This window comes from Falco biarmicus, chromosome Z (genome assembly GCF_023638135.1).
Source record: "Falco biarmicus isolate bFalBia1 chromosome Z, bFalBia1.pri, whole genome shotgun sequence".
In the NCBI taxonomy this organism is placed as follows: domain Eukaryota; kingdom Metazoa; phylum Chordata; class Aves; order Falconiformes; family Falconidae; genus Falco; species Falco biarmicus.
In genome coordinates this window covers 5,369,795-5,393,430 of record NC_079311.1, presented here as the reverse complement: position 1 = coordinate 5,393,430, position 23,636 = coordinate 5,369,795, and the positions used below count along the sequence as shown (strand labels likewise).

At 41.2% G+C, this 23,636-nt stretch overlaps 2 long non-coding RNA genes across 2 annotated transcripts; both read right to left on the bottom strand.

Annotated features, from left to right (window-relative positions):
- Positions 1 to 205: 205 nt before the first annotated feature.
- LOC130142995 (uncharacterized) lies at positions 206 to 2,858 on the bottom strand. The gene is made up of 2 exons (XR_008819606.1): positions 2,135 to 2,858; positions 206 to 1,065 (listed from the first exon to the last, which is right to left on the bottom strand). It is a non-coding gene; the product is annotated as an uncharacterized LOC130142995 (long non-coding RNA).
- A 391-nt stretch (positions 2,859 to 3,249) lies between these two features.
- LOC130142994 (uncharacterized) lies at positions 3,250 to 8,878 on the bottom strand. The gene is made up of 2 exons (XR_008819605.1): positions 8,570 to 8,878; positions 3,250 to 5,833 (listed from the first exon to the last, which is right to left on the bottom strand). It is a non-coding gene; the product is annotated as an uncharacterized LOC130142994 (long non-coding RNA).
- Positions 8,879 to 23,636: the final 14,758 nt, after the last annotated feature.

Here is a 23,636-nt window from a genome sequence, read left to right as displayed (position 1 = left end):
GTGCGAGCAAAGAGCATCTTCAGAAGAGCCGAGCTGTGTGGTTGGATCGCATGCTGGCTTCAGGTCCACATAGGTCCATATCTCAGAAGCATATATATCTCAGAAGCACCAAGAGCCAGGATACCTGCCCCTGTGGCAGGTATTTTGTCATTACATACAGGAAGGCACGGGGGAAGGATATGTTTTCTGAGACCCAGTAATTCCCGTGTTTATTAGTTTATTGGACTGGGATGCTACAGTACATGATTTTTAGGAGTTCACAAGACTGGTAGGAGAAGAGACCCCAGGTTTCGTTTAGAGGCAGATGGAGGGATCTGTCCCAGCGTGAGAGGAGTGGTTCCTTTCTGGCTGCCACGGCCAGCGCTCCCAGACCTGTGCTAGCATACTTCAACTACTTTTGCCAAGTCAGGCAGCTACCCAAAAGTTAGGAGCCTGAGAAGTGGTATCTCTTCTGTCCTCATGGCAATGATTTCACCCTCGTGTCTTTGGCCCGTTGCAGAGAGGGACAGTGTATGGTGATGGTAGGGAAGTCAGAGGCAGCACAGCTGCTGAGTGAGTCAGGTTACTGAGACTGTAAGCTTCTGAGAGGTTATTCTATGGGATCAGTTGTTGTGAGCAGTTTGTGCCAATTAATATTTAGATTTGGTATCTAAAGTCTCAGTGATGTGGATATAGTCACGTATGCTATCGTGTCTGAAAGTTTCTGTAGAAACAGCGCAGTTATTCCTAGAAAGCTGGTTAGGATGCCTCTGCAGCTACCTACGGAGAGCCTTCTGCAGCCCGTGTCCTCTGGCAACATTACCTCTCAGACGGGAAAGGCATGAGTTGCGGTCATTTGAGTCACCTCTTTTTTTTTTTTTTGCATGGCGGGTGTATGAATTCTTCACTGTATGTTATCTTTTTCCCCTGATCTTGTGTATGTTCACGGCCATGATGCTCCAACGCATGCAGCAGTTTTCCATCCCGCCCCGGCAGTGCATGATGGTTGTGACCTCCTGTGGACTGGGAGCCTCTGCGTGTGAACACGTTCCTGCAGCCTGGTGAGCCAACTTGTGGAGACGTTTCCTGAGGCAAAGGTGGAGTCAACGTTAGGAGCGTGAAGGAGCATGATCAGCCTCTGACATCTCTCCATCAGGTTGATATGCAGTCATTGCACCCAGCTGGGTGGGTGCAGGGGATGCACGGAGCTTTAGCACTGCTGCTGGGACAGGTGTTCACCTTTCAGGAGGCATTTGCAGGAGCAAAGCCACCATAAGCAATTACATCTATATTGCAGAATAAACATATTCTGAAGGCTCGATGAATGAACCAAACAGCTGAATTGTGTAATTTGTAAATGCGGCTACTATACCCCTTCAGTAATTAATTTTTTTCGTATACTCTGTGCCAAGCTCCCAGACAGAAGGAGAGCTTTCTGACTGCTGCAAGGTGTGGCCAGACTCTCATGCGCTCTGCCTCAAATTCCTTGGCCAGTGAGTCCCCTTTAAGGAAATTTGCCCTAGCAGGTCAGCAGTGCCTCCTGCCAGTATGCTGGAAGGGAGATGGATGAGTGTGAAGCATTCATTGCTCAAAGAATTAGAGAAGACTCCATCCACTGCCTGAGCCCTCTGCCCTGTGACTAGCTTTGCTTGGCCAGCGACGGGGTGGAAAGCTAAAACTCGGACCCCGCAGTCAGCCAGGTGGTAAATTATCGCCTTCCCACATTCTGCTAACCGTGTTTTCTTTCTGCGAGGGGATTAGAATAAAGTCACAGGAAACTAGGCTGCATGGAGAAGCCTAATGAAAAGCTGGAAACGGGGTATTTCTCACTTAGGAAAGAAAGTTGGAAGAAGTTGAGGAGGCAGAGGCAGGCTGGAGAGGCGCAGCATGGTGTGCTGGCAGCAGCGCAGCTCCGTGTGTGCACTGGGACAGGGATGCCGGTCTGAAAAAACAAGCTGCCGGCAGGTACGTCTTGAGCAAGGTCCCCAGGCCAAACCTTTGGCCACAGAGCAGTGTTACCAAAAAAGACCCTAAAGCCAAAGAGGGCAACCGCTGCGACTCAGAGATGTTTCGGCTCGGTGTGGCCAGCTCTGTTAGTTTTCCTGACAGGCTCTAAATGCATGGAGCGAAATGCCTGAGAGCATAAAGGAGACACCTTTTAGCGGGGAAGGAGCTTGACAGAGGTTTGATGGGAAAGGTCTGAAGTTCAATACACGCTCTGATGTCTGAGTAGTGCACTCCTCAGGGGTCCAAACCTGCTGGTGTAAAGTAGAACATCTTTATAGCAGCTCTAATTTGTGCTGATGGCTGAGTTGGCCTCTGGCCAACGCAAAGTTGGGGCAAGCAGAAGGAAGGCTTGCAATCACCTCTTCTCCCCACCAGAGCCGTTGCTGTGCCGAGCATAAGCTTGGCTCAGTGTGGGACTGTGTCACTGAATGCTTCATAACAGAATGCATCAGGTCCAAAGCATGCATTCTGGTCTATCAGATAAGCAATATGCCTTTTTAAAATTGTCACCGGCACCTTTATACATGCCAATTCTGGTGATAATTGCTGAATTTCTACATTTAGAGGAAGCAAGCGCTTCATTAATATCACAATGTGCTATTGTTTATTGCACGTGTTCTGTTCCTTCTAAATATAGAATTTAGGTAATTATCACTGTGGCTATTTATTTACTCATTACAGTTCAAATGTAGATACCTAAGATCTTGCAGTAATATTTATTTTTAAAAGTTTGGAATCTCTGAAAAATCTCTCCCTTAGATGGGTTCAGCTCTTAGCTTCCTATAAAAATTTCATATCGCATTTTTGGATGGCCATCTGGTTTGTTGAAGCCTGGAAAATCTGCCTTACACCAACGCAGAAATTTTGCTTAACAAAAAAAAAAAAAAAAAAGCCAAACAACAAAAAAATAAAACCACCAACCCCCCCCCCCCCCCCAACCCTTAAAGAAATCAAAGGCTTTTTGCTGCATTCATAGCAATTAAAATAACATTGTATCTATCTTTTGTTAGTCTTTAGTGCCGAAGGATTGCAAGGACTTCACAAAATTAACATATGGAAAATATTCCAGGAGATACGAGTATTTTTCTTGTGTTGTATTAGTGGTGAGAATACACTTGTTTTTTTGTCTAAAACACTGAGGAACCTTGGACTTGGTCTACCACAAACTTCAGTTGCCCTGTGCAAGGCATGCCGTCCATACCCATACTTGCAAGAGCTGGCTTGCCAGTTGACTAGAAAAGGAAGAGGCTCTAGAAGTTGAAGTTTTGGACTACCTATAAATTCTGCTTTATTCTTGCAGCACACAGTGTTGGGCTTATCTAACAGCAACTCAGCTCTCATTCCAACACAATACGGCTTGCATCATGTTCTTGCAGCAGAAAAATGGCAGATTAAACCCACGGTGTGTAACGCTCCAGAACTGTGCTGCACTGCAAAGCACAAAACACTGTCTGAGATGTTCCTGTGAGTCCCACTTGGCTGAGACCTGGATGACTGCAATGGTGCTGGCAAGCAAACGTGGAGAATGACAATGCAGGCTCAGGGTGCTCGTGTCTCTCTCTCCTATTGGTAAAGCACAGCTGTTTGTATTACTAGAGGTGTTCGGGGCTCTAGTTTTATGATAGCTTCTCCTTGCATTGGACTACACAAACAGAAAAAAAGTTCTTGTTGCAAAGAGATTGTGCGTGGTCATCTATTTTAAAAATGCCCATGCCTAGCGGGGAGTTGTGAGAATGGCCGTGAGATTGTGTGGTGTCTTTAGACTTGATGCTCCTCACAGGTTAAATAAGAAGCATCATTCCAGGCTCTGAATGGTGCTTGGTATTAACAGCAGAGGTCCTGAACAGCAGCCTACTGACAGTGGCATACTAATTGCTGCTTGTGCTTCTGAAAATTGGTGAAAATTTTTGATGCAGAAGGTACCGTTTAATACATATAACAGAGGAAAATACAGAACACATCTTTTTGGAGAGCTTGGCTAAAGTATAGCTTTTAGTAATTTTCCACTTCTGGTGATAGATCACTGTCTTCACTTTTTGGGCAGGTATAATAATAATTAATTACTGTCAATTATTTATGTAGCTCCAGGGAATTGCAAAGACTTTCTTGCAAAAATTACAGGTCAATGGCCCAAGGAACATTAAAATCCACCAACATTAACACAGGAAGGATTACACAGAGCAAAGGGTGGAGGGGGGTAAACTGTGGAATCCTGGAAAGAAAGTCCACAGTAGCCTTGCTGTCCACTGGATGTGGCTGTTGCAGTCAAATTACGGTCAAGACCGAGCCTGCTCTTCATGCAGAGTGCCTCTGAATATTGCCTACACATGTGTACGTAGGACATCCTCCAATGTATTTAAGGACTAAGGTGCCTGGTGATTTCCCACGCTGCTGAGCAGGTGTAGAGATGGGGAACACACGGTATTCTGAGCTACTCTTTTATAAACTGATGCAGACTAAATCCAACAAGGCTTGGTAATGGCTTTGGGATTTGCCTACAAAGAAAAGGTAATTAGGTCTTGCCTCATGTTCGCTTATCTTTCATCAAAAAAGAAATTTGAAAGCAATGCCCAAATAGGTGTTAATTGTGTTTTAAAAATAATTTTTCTTTGTTTATACTTTTAGGAGGTTTTTGCTGATTAATCTTGTTTGTTTTTGTCTTTTGCTACTGTACTGACTGATCAGGGCACTAGACTGCTGCAAGTTGTGTTGTGCTTTTGTTCTTTTTTCTTCTTGTTTTTAGTGCTGAAATGATTATTGTTCTCCATGTATTTATTCATTGTTTTAGGTACATATAGAGAAATAAGCATTCCTGTGAGGCATTGCCTGTTCATGCTGTGGTAGTGTGTTTTGCCTTTCTTTGATGTATGGCATTTAAATTGTTTGCTCACCTCTCTTTTCCCTCCTGCCAACCTCCCATTACCATGAGCTTGTCCTACATTTGTTGGAACATGCTCAATTAGAAACCCCCCCTGCTCTTTTTCCTCTGTTCTGTGCAATTTCGTGTGCATTTTGAGTGCTTCTTTTGCATGTCCCTTCTTGTGGTGGCGTTATCAGCACCTTTCTGGATCCTCAAATTTGCAGAGACCCTGGTCATTCTAGGTACAAAAAGAGTGTGCACCTATTGGAAATTAATTTTTTTTTCTGCCTAAACCTCCTTTCTCTTCAGGTTTACAAGAAAAGAAAAGGTTGTCAATTTCAGGTTGCTAATTTAGCAAATAGTTTGGGAGTGGTTTTCTTTTTCTTTTTCTTTTTGTTTTCCACACTGGTTGCCTGTTCCATAGAATTATAGATTCATAGAATCATTTAGATTGGAAAAGATCTTTAAAATCAAGTCCAACCATAGTAAGGTAGCCAACTCTCTGGCTAGAGGAGAGGCACTAAAAGACACATTAATTGTTGCAGATGTACATCGTGAACATAGTGAGGCTTTTGACAGTTCCTTACAATTGATCTAAACTAAAGCACCAGGCAGAAAATAAAAATCTATTTGCAAAATGACATTCAAAGTGGTTACCAATGGATTTCTGTCAAAATGAGTTTCTGTAAGAATCACTCTTCATCTGGTATTAACGAAAACTCAAATCCTGGATGACCACATGTTGTGTTGATCAGCTTTGTGCATGGCATGGGATGTTGGAGGAGTCCTGGATGCTGGGGTCCAGAAGCAAAAAGAGTCTTGGCAGATTTGTAATGCCAAGACTCTTGTTGATGCAATTCAAGTAGAATAAATGCAAATACCTATGTTAGGCAAGACATGCCTAATCTATACATGCCTTCTGTCTGGAGAGAGTGAGATGCAGGGTTGTGGGGCCAGTCACAGCTGGAATGAATTATCCGCATTATCCTGTTTTGAAAAAAAAGAAAAGAAAAAAAAAAAGAGAAGTTGTATCTATACTGAAACAAAGTTTGTCTATAAGGGATGAGGAAACCGTCCTTTTCTGGCTGATGACATCATAATTGAAGGGAAGTCCAATTATTTCGCCTTCTCCCAAGGAAGCCTGGATTATTGGCTTTTTCTATGGCTTTTTGCAAAGAGAGTGATTGGACATCCAGAAAATATGATCTGCTAGGAAAGACTGAATGAATTTGACTTAAGCAGGTTTGAAAGAGATCTTGGTGGCAAAGGGTTTAATAAAGCTCTAGTTTTGCCGTGAGAAAGGTGACAAGTTTTCCCTGTGGCCAACGAGTAGGTGAAAAAACCAAAAAAACAAACCCAACATTTAAACTACAGCAAGAAAAACTGCTTGCTAGGGTTAGGCTGGCAGAAAAGAGAATTACTGGAAAAGATTTCATGGTGTTTCTAGGCAGTGTCCGTCATCAAAGACCTTTAGGTGGGAGATCTGGCGCAAGTACCGTGTGTGGTGGGGGAAAATTTGGCTTGTACTGGTGGAGAGGGATTGAACCACCACAGCTCCTACTGCTATTAACTTTCCAATAGTGAAACGACATAGCTGGCAGTTCACTGACTCCACACTGCGCATCCTGATGTTTTAAATTCAGCCTTATGAATTTAAATATATGCTTATATAAAAACAGCTATATTTTCGTGACTGGCTGATTGAAGGTGCCACCACAGCACCTGTCCCAATGCACTCTGAATTGCACCTCAGAGGACTTTTAGAAGGACCCGATAGACCTAAGTGTGCCATCAGTGGGATTGGCCTGCTGAAGGACTTCTCTGGGGGCCCGTCGGCATTCAGACCTCCTTTGGCAGTGTAAGTGAATTTCACCTAAGTATCTTACAGTGGAATAAATCGTTCTGCTGCTACTGAAGGAGGACGGTTTTGACCTGTGGGTACAAATTCTGGCAGTAAATGGAATTATCCTAGATTAACATCAGTGGAAGTAACTAGGTGGGAAAATATGGAAAAGTTTTCTATATATCTTCTAAAAAATATTCATAATCTAGATGTTCCTTGGGGAAGTTTCACCTTTGTTACTTTTTTTTTAAGTCAAAGATTTTTGTCACTCAGCATCCTTTAAACTGAAAGAAAAGTCTGTTTTAGATCTAAAAATCTGCATTTATATTCTTTCTTTTAAAGGAAAGGTGTTCATAAAAAATTAACTGTAACTAGATACATAAACTTGAAAATTGGAAATGCTGAACAGTTGTATTTATGATTTTGCCAGTCTGCTTCCTTTCCCTTATATGAAATTTATTTTCATCCCCTGTCAGCCCTTGCCCTTTGCTATTGTGATTCCTACCTTGGAAGTCTGCATTTTAAAGAAGAAAATTTAGATCAGTGGGTCTCAATTGCCTATTAAAGATTAAAATATTAAGATGTTTTCAGTGAAGAGTGTTAAAGACAATAAAACACTTTCAGTCTGATCAAGCGTGTCCTGCCTCACCTCTTTCTTCAGTATCAAACCAGGTTCTGTGACCTGTAGAATTAAATTAAATTTCTGCAAATGCCGTTCTTCAAATAATGAAAGCTGTTAGTTTTAGGATAAGGTTATGCAAGGAAATGGACCCTGTGAGATTAGAAATTTTGATTTTTCTGACATTTTTCCCCCCGATTGGTCAATGGAAATAAAAAAATGCTTGGTTGAAATGAAAACAAATGTCAGATCAGAGCTTTCAGAATGGAGTATTAGGTTTTTGATTAGCAGTTTGAAAGTAAATATTTTTTCTTTTTCCAGGCTGAACAAATTTAGCATGTGTTCACTGAGATCAATACTATTCCGTTTACAGAACCAATATTGGAGTAGAATTATGCTTTTAGGATTTACGTGGATATAATTAATACATTACTACTTTTTTTGGTCTGTTTTTTTTTTCCTGTTCATTGCTGTTGGGACTAAGATTTTTGTCACTGTAATATTTCAGGGCAGAATCTCAGCCTTTGTTTCCCACTTTTTTTTTTTTTCTTATAGCTAGTAGTAAGAATTAAATGACAGTATTTGAGTGTGTTAGACTTATTTAATATATAACCTGCTGTTAACAGACACAAGTCCTTTGCAGACCCTTTCTCACATAGAGGCGCAGTCTCTGTCTCAGTTTAAATTATCAACTCATACAGGTGGCTGCTGGTTTAGTAGCAAACTGCTTACACGATGCTCGATAATATGTTTTTTTTTTTTTATTCTCTGCTGTGTTCAGAAACAAAGTTCCATTAGTATTTAGGATCAGCAAAACCAGGGAGAGACATCAACTCAGGGTGTTTCCTCCCAAGGTACAGCACTATTACAGCTCAGGATATTTACACACAAGTTTATTCTGTACTGGGTGAAATTAGCAACTTTGTTTACAAAAATACCATCCCTCCGATCAAGTGAAAGTACATGCCAAATCACAAGTGTATCTTAGTCTTTTATGTTGACCTTAATGAGGCTTCCAAACTAATACAGGAAGCATATGGTATTTTTGTTCTTTTAAATAGCCTTTTACCAGCACTCCTCCACACAAAATGTTCCCACACTTACAGGTAATGCAGCCCTAAAAATTAATCCTTAAAAGTAAGTAATATCACGGTGGAGGACGGGGTAGGGAGGAGGGAGCTGCTAGACTGGGATTGGAGATCTTTGCTTTGCTCTTGGCTCTACCACCGAGTCGCTGCATCACTAGAGAAAAGTCACTTACCGTCGTGTTGGGTCCCTCTGTGCTGTGAACCTTCCAGATGGTTTTTTTCTGTAGCACCTAGCACAGTGGTCCCATAACCTCTGCAAGGAGGCATTTGACAAAGTATGCGGCACCTTCCCTGCTAATCTCTAAACCCACTCAAAGGATAGTTCTATTTACCGTGGGCACTGGTACCAAAACTGGGTCACAGGCACTCAGAAGTGCCCTTGCCTCCTGAGTTATTTCTCATGGTCTCCCGATGACCAGATTTAGCACAATTTATGGGTTTAAATGGACCAAATCTATTTCATGGAGGAGTACATCGCAATGAATTTTTCAGAAGAAAGCAGTTAATGTTTAACTGCTGCGATCTGTATATTTGAATTCAAAGTGCAGTGCATACAGTCCTCACTTTGCTGATACAAAAATGCCTCACTACAAAAATCAAGTTCTTCCCTTTGGATAAAATGTAGTAGAAATGAGAATTCTAGCTTATCTCCTTATTTCATTTTGGCCTGTTTGTTTTCCCTTCATTTCATTTGATTGCATCTGACCCTTATTTTCACCTGATAAAACCTGTCGAATGCTTCAGAACTGGCACTCAAAAAGCAAAAGCTAATCCTCAGGGATGCAAGGCTTTCTGTCGCGATGCACAATCTGCTTCGTGCCACTAATGACAATATAAGACTATTAGAAGTGAACTGAATAGATGAAGAATGGTCTTTGCATTAGGGTAAGGAGACTGTCACTCTGCTGGCAGCCCTGCAGAGCGTCACATATCAAAGCTACCACACTGAGCTAATACTGCACTTATCCCACAGCGATTCCAATGTCCTGTATGCACTCACTGTGCGCAGGGTGGACGTGCATGCACGAGGGGAGCTGACAACATGTGAGAAGGAACTGTAGGAGACGAAATGAATGTAACTTTCATCTCTGCTTTTTTACAATAAAAAAAACTTGTAGTAACAGCATATAATCAAAATCCTCACGTTCTTTCTTTTTTTTTTTTGTTTTGTTTTGTGTTTTTGTTACCACTAAACAGTTAGAAATGGAAATAAAATTTTGGTTTTAGCATGTTTAAGAAGAAATGAGGGGGAAAGTGGTTGAAAAAGTAGGAACAGTGTCCTCAGCAGCTGCTTCAAAACCAGGTAGCATTGTTCTTTGAGTGATGGTGACTATTGAACTTACAGGTGTTTTCAGAGCTACTGTAGCTTGTTTTTTTCCTCCTAGATCACAAAGAAATAATAATTTTGGTTTGTATTTTGTTCCTACATGCAGCAAGGATAGGCTGGTAAAAGAATCCAGATAAAAAGAGAAGAAATGGCTGAATGTGCAACAGTAGTGATACTAACAGCAACTTGGTGAAGTCTTTAGCCTGACTTGTAAAGTATATGCAATTTGAATATTTTGGTTGCAAAACACATGTGGTTGTGTGTGGTGAGGATCTGGGAGGCATGTCGTACTGCTGCTGTGGTGTGTGCCCCATTTCTCAGAGGGTGGAAGGTCCTTATGGGCTCACTTACTGCCAAAATTCAGCCCCTGCGCAAGTGTCAGGCTTCAGTGCATGCGAAGATGTGTGTGCAGTTCCCATATGCTCTTGCAGGTTTTAAAATACGAGGATTAATTTAAAGGAAAAAAAATCCCATTATAAGTTATATCTGAGATCTAAGATTTTTTTTTTTTTTTCTCAAGCAATGCGGTATGGCTGGTTTATTTTTAAACTCTCAAATAGCTGGGGAAAAAACCAAGGACAGCCAGAATAAATTCATCTAATCTAGATTTCTAATTTTACCATTTACCTTAAAAGAAATAGTTTAAAGACAACCAATAACCTGGGCTCAAACACATATAATAAATGATTTTTTTTTGTGAGAGGAAATCGTTGAGTAAATTTAAGAGTTTTACAGGCAGGGTTAATTAGGTTAAACCAAACTGAAATGGTGCAACGCTGACCTTTGAGAAAAATCAGCCTGTCTCTGCTCTCCATGATGTGCTGAAAAATCTTTGTGTAATGTTTTTCTTCCTCTTAATAGTTGTAGAAGGAAGCATGATTTTCTTTCTTTTTTGTTTTTTAATTTTTTTAAAAACCAAAGACAGCACAAGTCTTCCAAATAAATAAAATTTGTTACTCCATTTTTCTAACCAAAATTCTTAATATTGGTTTGCAGACAGGACACTATTGAAATCAACCCACAGCAACACCCTATGCACTTCCAGCAGCTTTGGGCACTGCTCACCCATCACTTGTTGATCCCTGTTTGCATGGGATCTGAGCCTTGTTACACCCAATTACTTAACTCCTGATCAAGACCAGGTTGTGACCCTCCCATGACAAGGCTGCATCTGGCTAGGACATTGATGTTACCAGGGCTGTAGAGACTCTGTTACTGGTCTCAGCATATCGTGGTGTATTACTTCAGGGTGTTGAAGCTGGACAGGAGAAGACAGTGTGCTGACAACACTTGTGACACTGCCAGCGCTGAGACCCATTCAGTTCCTGCCTCTGAAGCCGTTTCTTTTCCTTCACTGCTTTTCTGCATAGCCACTCTGCCAGGTGCCCCATGCTGAAGACATGGAATGCCTGCTTTGACTCCTACCGACCTGCGCCTTGAAAGCCGCTAACTCTTCTTCCTGCAATTCTGTTCGTAGCATTAATGCCATCATTCCTTATTTGCAGACTAAAACCACTTATGGTGAACTTAGACTTGGTTTTGTGTTAATACTGTCTACTAGCATTGAGTTTCTTCTCTCATGCTTGTTTTTTGTAATTAGGCACAGCAGTCATACCAGGTGTCATCCTTTTTATTAGGTTAATCAAGGCATCTCCTGGTCTCCCCTACAAGGCAGGCTCTCATAGTGTCTACCTGCATGCTCTGCCCCTATTTCAGCTGACGCTGACCTGCTTTGGACAAAAAAGGTAAAATTGGTCAGCCTTTCTCCTCTTTTTCATACTTTTATTATTCCTTCCTGTCTTCCCCCTCCTTTTCCTTGCCTTGTTCTGCCTTTATCTTCTTGAAATTTGCCTTCCCCTGAAGCTAAAGCAGCTTCTAGGTTTTACTTTTTGCATGGCAGCCGTGATGAGATGTCTCAGATGAGAGGGGCTGGAGGAACAGCCCCATGCTGTTTCGTGCCTGTCACCGAGATGCCCCGTTGCGACTGCCGCACCTGGCTGTGCGGGTACCACTTCTCACCAGGCAAATAAAGCATGCATGGTACGAGGAAATACCGCTCACTCGCTGCGCTCGGTCCCATGGAACTGAAATCACAGCTAGGCTGTCCTTAGCCTCTGCTCCTTTTCTGATAGGGAATAAAAGTTGGTTCAAATGGATTATACAACTTTTGATTCAGCCTTTTAACTATTGAATTAAAGCTAAAGAGGCTGCCAAGGGAGGCGGGGAAGCCAGATTGGAGGGGGAGGAGGTGAGAGGTGGGAGAGGGGGAAGCAGAGAGAGGAGTGTGGAAAGTCTTAAAGCCAAGAAACTTGAAGAAATGGGGGGTGGGGGGTGGGGGGGGGGGGTGGAGTTAGTAAAAGAAGTAAGAGTTATTTTCAGATCATTCTCTCTGTAGTTGGCATAATTTTTAATTAGAAACTATTTTTTCTGGTATACACTGGAGAGACTTAGCTAATGTGCCACTGTCATAGCCTTCCCTCCCCCCCCCTGTCCAAAGTCCCCCACGACACTGAAGGAGCCTTTTCAAAATCACAGCATCGTTGTAGGGTATGGTCTGTCGGAGCAACATTCCTTCTTCTATGGGCAAAGCACATAGCTCTCGGCAGCATCCAGCCTCTGGCACCGTCTCTGATAGCCTGCCCAAAGCTTAGTGATAGCCTGGCACGACATATGTGCTCTCATGTCATCTCATGGAGATGTATTCATTTCTGCTGGGTGCATTTCTGGAGACAGTAACTAGAGGTCCAGTTCTGCTGTCTAATATTAGATATAGAGAAAGCTTCCTAATGTTTTTGGCAGGCAAAGCCTGGCAAGAGCAATTCTGGCTCTCCCACTTCTCCACTCAAACCTCTTCAATAGTTTCTGTATCTGCTTGATTCATTTGGCTGTTAAACGAGTGAAGCGATGGTACACGGCTTGAAGGTTCCTTTACAAATTTCCATATAACTGTTATTTTGAGTTATCATTTGCTGGAGTCTGACGGAGCATCAGTTAGCTGTACAGCCCAGCAGGTGATCTTGCCTGCTGTATTTAAATTGGGACTAAATAATGCATGTTATCAGTGTCTTATAGCATGTGAGATTGCAAGTGAGTTTATATACATAACGGAATGGTTTACATTTCCACGGAAACATATTGCTGATTGAAAGAAGGTGGATAAGACTCAGCTGGGATGTTGCACACCATTTTAGTGCAGGAAATGAAAACACTTCAATTTAACCGTTCAATTAAACTAAAGAAAGAACTTAGGTGGGTGGAATACAACTACTTACATTTGGCACAGTACATGGGATAATACCCCTGCTACTGTCATTTTAAGTAGTTTTAAAGATTGGGAATGGCCAGGATTTTCATTGATGTATGGCTTTTCAACGGGTAAAACCTAACCTGCAGATTGTTTTTGTAAGTCATTTTTAAAAGGAAGAAGTGTAGACTGGAGCTTTCTGGCTTAAAACATGGGGCCTTTCAGATTGACATTACTGTTTGCAAAAACACAGTGGTGTTTGATAACAGAGCACTAGAAAAGCAATTTAAACTAGTTTTTTTCTTTGTAGGAATTTAGAAGCTTGGGAGCCAAATATACCTAATGACCATCACACTCTGTGACAGTGGCAGGGGAAAGGAATCAGTCCTCCTCAGTAAAATGATGACTGATGAATGAAAGATCTCTGCCAAGGGCTTGTGGGAAAACGATCTCCAACCTCAAATACTTACTATTAATGCAGTCACAAACTGTAGTAGTGCTATTACTATTGAGTATTGCTCTACTATACACCATAAACTGCAATGAAACAGGCCCTTCCTAGCAGAAAAGCTGTTTTCAAACCACCGCATTTACCTGTGTGCTGCTTTGGTCCCAATTTGTACTGGAAGTCATATCCCTAAAAGAGGGACTGGTTTTGCGAGAGCAGGTCATTAAGGCTGTGAGAGAGCTTCTTACTACTTCCAGCCTCAATATACGAGTTTCTCTGGCTTCCCTCAGCACTTTTGTTAAGTGAGATGAAAATTTTCGTTGTTGCCAGCCTAAGGAAACTACGAGCTGTTTCAAGAAAATTCCATATTTATCTGGTTCAGCATATTCATGCATGGTGGTGAACGTGTTGCCCTCCCCTGCTTTGCCTCCAGTGTAGTTGCTTTTCATGTTGTGCAATGTGTATTTCATTACATGTTTTCAGAAGCCAAGATCAGAACAATTGCCAACTTTTAATTCACAAGAATCCTCTACTGAAACCTAACATATTTAGAAAAAGAGGCAAATTTGATCAATAGTACCTTTGCACCTTGTTAGATAAAAAAGGAAGCTGAGGCAAACGTTTTTTCTTTTTTAATTTTCAATTTAATGAACTCACTGAATAGAAATGTCTACTGGGAGCTGCACAAGGCATAGGTTTGTGGCTGGGTGCAAATGACCTGTACAAAATCTTCACGAAGTGGAACTTGCTGCTCTCTTGTGCAGATTTTAGCCCCATATTGCTCCTGGTCAACACTGCAAGGAAAGGTGGAAGGATAAGAGTAGTGGAAGGATTTCTCCATTAGCTTTCCTGATTCATTTGATCAATAACCCTGTCTTCCTGACCTGTTTTAAAGCAGGCTGTTGATTTCTGCTCAGTGCCGGCTGATGTCTGCCGTTCCCATCTCCTGCTCTGAGAGCAGTACAGGGGTGGAGGAGGCACTTCTGTGTGTTTCGATACTGCTGATAATGAGCTGCCCTAACTGCATCTTCTAGATGTCTAGATAGTACTCAAAACTTTGGCTTCTGATAAACAAGGCTCTCATGAAATGGAATTAGGTCACTTCATCTTCTCATCAAGTATTACAACCTGCATATGAAAAAAGGCAACAAAACACAAGTGTGAAACTTAACAATCATCCCTACATGCTGCATGTGGTTAGGAGAGATGGAACAGCCTGTGCATTTCTTCTCCACCATGTATTTAAGTTCATTATTTGCATTCAGCAAGAGGAAAGCCTATGGCAACCTTCTGAACTTGCTCAGTTTGGGCTAAGGTTGAGGTGTGTAGGAGTATTGAAAGTTTTAAGAAATCCATAAACCGAAGTCCTATTGACTTTTGGTCAAATTAGATGCTGAAGGCCTGAATTCACAATGCAGGTTAAGTTTCCTTGCTGCTCAGGAATCAGGGAAAAATTACCTGTTACATGTGTGTTATTGCTATGTAGACTTCTACCAATTTCTTTTGGTTCTTTGAATTCTTTTCAATGCAAGTAGATTGTGTCAGCAAATAATGAAAACATGGTGAAAACACCTTTCTGTTTTATAATCTCAGCTTTGTAAAGATGTGTTTAGATAGGAAAAAAAACCCCACAAAAGAAAACAACACCAAACAACCCACTGAACCACCTTCCAGAAAACCAACCTGTGAAAATAACTTGCGGTGACAGGCACAGGGATAAGAGAGGGGTACATAACAGTTTTCCAAACTGCGTAAACTTATTATAGGTCAGAATACTGTCACGCATGTGATTAACAGCAGTCTGTCAGGCAGAAAGAAATAACTATGGAAAAAAACCAAACACCCAACCACCACCCTATCCTGATTGTTATAGGAAGAACTCTGAGTCAAAAGCACTTTGAGCATATAAATAAGCAATAATGCCCCTTAAATGCCCTTTACAGCGTTCATGATGGACTGGAAAGCAGGGGGGGCAGGGCGAGGAAGAGCTGCAAAATTAATAATAATTAAAAAAATGAACTGTAGTCCGGCTCTTGGAAAGGGAAGGTGGTTTCCCTGAGATACTCGCCCCCTCTCCAGCACGGGAGGTGCAGTGGGGCGCGGGTGCCTGTTGCAGCAGCATAGCTGCAGAGACTGATTCCTCCTGGCACAGCTCCTCACACGGACAAATTTCTCCAGTATTGCGTGGGCGTGTGGAACTGCAAGTGAAGGAAAGGAGATGGAGAGGGAGGAATTTTATCCAGAAAGATCTGAGAAATTTTACTTGTGTATGGTCTATAGGGTTGGGCCATCGTTTTTTGAAGAAAGTGAGACTTTTGGGACTGTCAAATGTGTTGGTGCGCTTCCTAACCGTTCCAGCTACACTGTGGATTTACCATTCCTTTTTGCTGCCCAGCAAAATACGTTTATGACCCAGCTAGCTTACAAAAGCATGAAATACATTTCAGATGTGCAGACTGTGAGTACTTTGACACGGTCATTTCCCCCTAAACATTAGGTTTCAACTCTCCACTCAGCGCAGGTGAGGAACATCAGCTTATAGGCTATCTGGTATAATAATGGTCAGAAGTCTGAACACCTGAATATTGAGGTTTTCAGGGTCTGGGCTCTTTCTGACTTAGCTTTGTGTTCTCCATGTCAGCACAGGCAGTGCTGACCCTGAGATCTGTCAGTCAAATGACAGCTGTCCGGAACAGACTACGCACAGCCTTTGCTAACTGACAAGCCTTATACTGGGTGTATACTGGATGTATATGATGTAGTCTACTAGATGTAATACTAGATTAACATCATACATGCCTTAATGACTGTGGTTTGCCTGACTTTATAGTTTAAAAGATTTCATATTTTGAAGATAGAAGGGAAATACAAATTTTTTTACCTTTTTTGATGAATACCACAAAGTCTGACAGTGGGAGCTTTACAGCCCAAATCACACAGAGCTGCCCGTCACTTTAAAGTCAGAATTACATATTTTGCTCACTCCAGTTGTAATGGTAGTCTTCAATAGAATTTACTCATCATAATAATTTGGGTAATATAAGACTGCATTATGACCTTTCACTAAGATATGTCCCTCCCCACCCTTCCCAAGCCAAAGGAAAATTTGAGTCAAATCATTGACAGAGATCCAAATATTTAGCCTGCTTTTTATGTTTTACTATTTCTTAGTAATATAAAAGGGTTGTTAATACTATTGCAAATTATTTATATCCACAAACAATAAATGAGTTCTAGTTCATATATTTTATATATCATAAGGTATATATATGAGGTAGATCCTTCTGGGTATTGAAATAATATAGACAGAAGTGTTATCTGTGATGAGATGAGATGAGATGAGATGAGATGAGATGAGATGAGATGAGATGAGATGAGATGAGATGATGGGAAGATGAGATGGTTAGGATGCCACTCTAAATGGAAAAAGTAGTGATACTGCTGAGTACTAGTAACGGAGTGGTATAAGATACCTGGGAAGACTGAAATAAACACAATAAGCTGTTAGCTCTTTCCAAGAAACCCAGAAATGCCCCAGGTAAGTGCCTAGGGCAAGTCTGAGTCTTTTATGTTAGTTATGTGCTGAATGACTGCATTCGGCTGGCTAAGAAGCTCTCATCCATTTAGATTTATTGCCAGTTTTGAAGGCTTATCTGTGTGAACTTACGGTTTAACTTTATTCTTTAGCAGCATTCATTCATCACATGAAGGAAAAGCCTAACAACGTGGGTCATTCTGAGTATCAATACATTATAAATTGACTGAAAATTGATGAAAACCAGAGCCGAGAACATTCTGAAGGGAAACATTCAGCTCTGCTTCTCCCCTCTCCAGGCGTTCCAGTCTGGTGCATGTAAGCAAAGTTAGACTTCTTCCTTGCTTATTCCTAATCACTGTTGACCAGAGGTAAGCCAGCTGCAGGTACTAAGGGCTATGCTGACAGATAATTTGGGCAAGAAAAGAATAGGGTGTGGTTTCTCCATTGCCCAAACCTCACACAAATGGCTTAGAAATAAAACTTGGTGCCAGTGAAGCACGTGGGAAAGCACCTTGGTCTTCAGAAAATGGATAAAAACTTTCTTGTGGCTATTACTGCCAGAAAACAGGTCTTTTTTCTTTGTTTCATTTTGCTGCTTTTTTTTTTTTTTTTGGATGTGTGTGTGTGTGGTGTTTTTTAGGGGTTGGTTTTTTTTTGTTGTTTTTTGTTTTTTTTTTTAGGGTGAGGAGGTGAGCTGTAGTATCTTTGTAACCTTTAGAGAGTACTCCATATAAAACACCTCCTTTCGGGTGCTCCATACAAAGCCCCTCACTGCAGGTCACAAAAGGAAAGATATACGGGCTTTGTTTCATTGTTCAGATTTCCATCTGCATGTACAGCATGAGTGGGTGTAAATCATCACAAATTCTGGTTTGGTGTACAGTCTTGGAAAATCTACAGCTTTGTAAAAGGAACCTGTGAGTTGTTGACAGCCAGCTCTTTCTGGCACTTGATGGGGAAAAAATCAAACAAAATCAAGACACTTGAGAGGATAGTATAGTATGGCAGAATAATCAGCTCCTCTCCTAGTCACTGCTTATCTTTCCTTTTAATAACTGGAGTGGTTTGTCTTTACTTTGGGGCAAATTCATTGAGTTTGCACCAGGATGATGCAGCTGCTCAACAGCCATTGTTTTCGTACAGCAACACTAGGAACAAGTAAAAATGAATGATAGCTTTAATTCCTTTATTCTGCAACCTGTGGATTCAGGATAGGAAAAATCATTTATTGGCGCAGCGGGCTTCACCTCTGGGCTCATGTTTTGGTTTAGATCACCAATGGATGTTTGTCGGTCCCTATCTACACATAGAAACATGAATGCTTGAGATGGAAAAGTATTATTAGTGCATGTTTATCACCATTGCCAAAGAAAAATTTTCCCCTATAAATCCCTAGCAGACATTTGCTACAACAGCAAGCATCACATAACTTGGCACATTTAAACTTCTGCTCCAGAGTACTCCAGATGTGAAGTATTGTATATGTTGTGTTTGTGAAAGAATACATACTGGTATTCTAGGGTTGCCTTTACAGAAATAACACTTCCTTGAGCAAAACCCTGCAGGATTGTGCCCTTGTGTTTTGAGGTTTGTTGTGTAGATGCGCGATTGGTTACATGGTTTTGTACAAGTGTGGATCTGGTTAGTTTTATTAGTCTCTCCTTTTCATGAATGTCAAATTCAAAACAGAGGTATGGGAGAAGTAACCCTCTGAAAATTCTTAAAATAAGGCAGCTTTTGTAGTGTGACCTGAAATACTAGCAAATATCCAAGGGACAGATTTTTTTTTTTTTTTGTTATCTTAGATTTCATAAATCAAGAACAACAGCAAGATAAAATGACAGGCTAACCACTGTTCTGTTTTCTTCCATCTCTGTGTTCTCTTCTGTATTAGCTTGGTGGACTTTCCCCCCCCTCTTTTTTCCTTTTTTTAATGATTTAATTATCTTTTCTTGTTTCTATGTACCAGTTATACTGCACTGCCATTTTTCCTACAGGATCATCTTTAGAAATGGGTGTGTATTGTATGCATAACTAGATAGAGAAAATTATGGGATTAGGTGATTAATCACCATTCTTCACCTCCAGCCAAAATTCTGATGATTAAACCCACCTCTTCAGCATGTAACTTCTGAAACCCAAATCCTTTCAGCCTGCTTTTTTAGAAGAGATATTTCACACGAAATTTTGTTTTCTGGGCATGGTTGATACTGAACAAGACTCTTCAGTTCTGAGAAACACTCACTCATGTTTATGCTCCTCTGACATTTATAAAGCAAGTATTCCCACACTTTCTTAACTGTGAAGATACTCTAGACTCTGGACAACTGGCAGGAAAGTGTAAGGGCTGGTGCACAGCACACATAAGTCTGCTGCAAAAAGGAGTAGAGTTGGAGGTACAGCTACTTAATTTTGCATGTAGTAATGCAATATCTTCAGGAGAAGCAATTGGTGTAGCTTCACCACAGACATACCTGTTTGTGAATAGTTAAGGAGGTTGTATGGTGAAATGCATTCAAGCTTCCTGAGGCAAAAAGGAAATGTGAAAGTGCCTTTCCCACTTTTTGCTGTTGTGTTAGGAAAGCCTATTCACAAAATGATCTGCCACCCTGCCATGCCCCTAACCGTGCAAAGCAAGATGTCAAGGGCTCTTTAAAACATGCTTGAAAAGACATCTGCAGGGACAAAACAGTCACCCCGTTGGTGGCCGGGAAGTCTGCAAGTTTGGAATAAACTTGGTGTCTGTTTGGTGCAGCCTGCAATTTACCGATGAGTTAGATGGTACCAACACGGCAGGCACCACCTACATGAGTTCTGTATTTCTGGTTTGTAGACCTTTCACTGGTTCAAAGCAGGTCTTACTGCACAGCAACTATTGAAATTAAGGCGTTTTAGACAGTACCTTAGGAAAATTGGAAGTCACCTTGCAAGACTCCCAGATTTTATCTTTTTTTCTCTCTCCCCCCCCCCCCCCCCTTCTTGTACACTTTCACTTCTGTTGTAAAGCTAATCACAGTTCCACATGTATTCTTTCTCAGTGGTAATTAAGAAACAAGCAACAAAGCCTAGTGCATCACACATTGCTTTGGGATTCAGTGTTCTTGTGTGTGTGGGAAAGATTCACCACAGATATTTGGTGTTCAGCAATTAGTTGTATTCTTGGTGTTACTGTATCACATACCTGTAACAACAACAAGAACAATATATTATTAATATTATTATTATTAATTATCATCATTATCATTATTATTATTATTATGTCTATGCATTTATAGAATTCTAATAAAAAACCCCCACGACTAAATGAAAAATATTGGACTACTTCCCATTCCAATGGTAAAAGAAAAATAAACCCAATGCTTGAAATTGCAGTATGAAGGGCTATAATATGTATTTATACACTACTGAATGGGGCTGCCTGGGTTCATTGACCCCAGTCTGGCTGGTGCTGAATGTACAGAAATAAAACCATCCCCAAAAGATTGCAATCAAAGGGTAAAACAAGAAACAGATGGCTGGTCCTGCATGGGGAGTGTTAAAAATAAGAGGAAATTGACTGGCACAGTAGGCAGTGGTCTCGGCACACCAGCTGCTTAACCATGGACAATTTTTTTAAAGTATCATGGCAGAGGAGAATTTTTAAGGTTAGTTTTGAAATAGGAAAATGAAGTGATTCTTCATGTTTACAGGCAGCCCCATGTTCTCATGGGCAGCAAGAGGCAAAGCACGAAGGAGGTGTCTGCCACTGCTGGTTGGAGTTGTTGACACTTGAGGAGAGACAACTGGGACAGGGTGAGAGCACGAGCTGAAGATCACAGCAGGTGAAAGAAGGGAGAAGGAACCAAGCAAACTGCAAGAAAGACAATGTGAGCAAGGCAGTGAACTAGGGATAGCCTTGGGGGAGTGATAGATCTCTGTTGGCTTTGGGTCGGCATGGCCGGCTTCAGTGTTCACCTGGCTTTGGTCAGAGAAGTCAAGGTGGAAGTGGGGGGAACTGGGCAAGGCTATTCACTGGCAAGAAGGATAGAAAAGGTCTGCTGGTAATCTGCTGTGCTCTGGTGTGTATATTTAAGTGAAATACATAAAACGTCTGGAAAGTAGGCCCCACAGAAGCAGCACTGTACCTTTGACTGTAGTCACACAAATGCCACCGTTGGTGTTATATAGTACCCCAGGACCATGAGAAGGCAGATATAGAGCAAGGAAAACTATTAGCAAATTTCTAACTTTGACCTTTTGTATGCAGCTTCAAAAAACAATAACCCTGTTCTCCTTAACTAGTCTTTTTCGTGGAGTTCATCTGATTTTTGTTGTTGTTTGGCTTTGCTTCAGAGCTTTTTCTCTGGGAAGGGACTATCTAACCCCTTGTTCTTCCAGTACATGGCACGGGAAGATGTCTGCCTGAGAATCCAGCAGCTACACAAAACTGGGTCAGGTAGCTTGAACTATTTTTAAAATGATAATCTTCTTTTTCCTTCAGTTCTGCTACTTCCAGTAGGTATTACAGCCTGTTTTAGTAGTAAACTGGCTTATTTCAGTCAGTGCTGTATAGACTTAATTCGCTAGGAAAAAAAAAGGGAAAAAAAAAAAGTGCTTCAGAAGTCTGAATTACCCAGATCTTTCCTAATTGGTGAAAGAGAATGCTGAGTATGGATGGCAGATGTTTCCTTAATTAATATCCTACTGGGTTAATCAGCAGAACCTTGGGAGCTGCTATGAGACTTTTGATGTGTTCAGAGAATCCAAGCCTTGATCTATAGACTTTAAACTCATACTCGTAACTGCTCTAGCTATTTGGCTATGTGATACTTGCAAATAGTGGAGTCTTCAGTCAGAATTTATCTTTTGTATAACCTAATTCTGTGAATATTTCAATGACATTTGTGTTCAAAATTTACAGTAAATCTTGCATGCAAATTGAGCTCCTCTCTAAATTTGAGATTTCTTACAGGTTTTAAAACATTGACTTATTCACAGTTCAGAATGTTTGCCTTTCAATCTCCTAAGAACTCAATACACTATTTTTAATTTTGTGAAGTCTGTGTTTTACCATAAGTAGGTTTGATACTCAGAAAATTTGTCACGGACCTAATGGCACTCATTAGAACTGCGTGTGCTCTCACTGAAAATAGAGCTAAGTCAGGAGGAGAAATTGCAATCCTTAACTTTCACAAGCTGAAAACTTGGAAAAAGGCAGTCATTTATAAGTATTTTGTTTTCACATAAGTCTTTCTGTGTCTTCTGAAAGCTAAAAATTTGAACTTTTCACTAAAATTACAATGAAATGGGATGAAGTAAAATTTTTCCATTTCTCCTTCTGAATGTCTCATTTTGCAAATACCCATCTTATAAACATTCAAATTTTAATCAATTAGCATCTTCTGGAAAATGCTGAAGGCACATCCCCGCAAACTCTAGTTATAATTCTTCCTTATACAGCTGCATATGGAGAGGGGTGAGGGAGGAGAGCGAGGAAAGCTGCAGAAAAAACTGCTTTTGTACCCAAGTTAGTAATGGCTTCCCGCTGCGGCAAAACACCTGTGGGGTTGGGAAGTGCCACGGGACAGCTTTACATCCATCCCCACAGATGACAGGAAGTCATTTAGTGGCTTGGATTAATCTCTCTTCCTTTCCCCCCTGTATATTCTACCATAGCATCCTAGTCAAATCCTGAGCTCGTCCTTTGAAAGCTGCTTTAGATGCTGCAGTACAAGTTGGTATGGTGCTGCATGATGCAACTGCATGGAAAAGCAGGATTGGGCTCTTATCTAGGTCATTGTTTCTTCTTGAATCAAACTCACACCTGTAACTAAACCCTCTGGAGAGAGGGACTGGGCAAAAGGGGATGAGTCACAGCAGGAGAATAAAAAAGGGGCAGCACAGAACCCTCTCTTCGAACAGTTCAGACTGACTGTGCCTTACATGGGGCCTTTAAAAAAGGTTCTAGCTAGTGGGGTTTTTTTTGGTTTTTTTTGTTTTTCCTTTCTTTATTGGGTACCTCTTCTGCTTCTTTCTGCCCCTGTGCGGCCTGCAGCAATGTATTCCACAGAGTCAACCTCCACCATGCACAGGAGAAGCTGAACCCCAACTTCCCTTCTCCATCCTGCTTTTACTCTTCTGAATCACATCCTTTATGTCTTGGAAACTTTAGCAACTGCAAAGTGGAGGCAAAACTTGCCCTCAGTGAGTAGGAAGTAGAAATAAATGTTATACTAACCAAAAGGGTGTTTTTGGAAGGACGTGCCACCTACAATAATAGGGAAGAATATTGGTTCTCACTGGCTCGCCTTATTATTTTAAGCTGTTCTTTGCTCTTTTCCTCACTAGCTCACATCCCACTAGCTGTTTACAGTTATTTCACACATCTTCTGCCAGCCTTATGCCATTCATTCTGTTGGGACCTGCTTGAAACCTCCTCCAAAACTTACTGCTATAGATTTTTTTCTAAAGAAAATTCTTAGCTCCTGCCCATCAAAACTGATTCCCCTACAGGCAAAAAAAAATTACATCATTTAGTATATAAAACATGTCAATGATTATGCAAGATCTTGGTACTACTCTTGTTCCCTCTGTTCCTCCTATCTGTTAACAGCAGCCAGGTTTCTAAACTTTGCCTGTAGGCTCTTAGTTTGGGGCTGTCAACCCGCTTCTTCCTTCATTTAAGGTCACTTTTTCCTACCGTA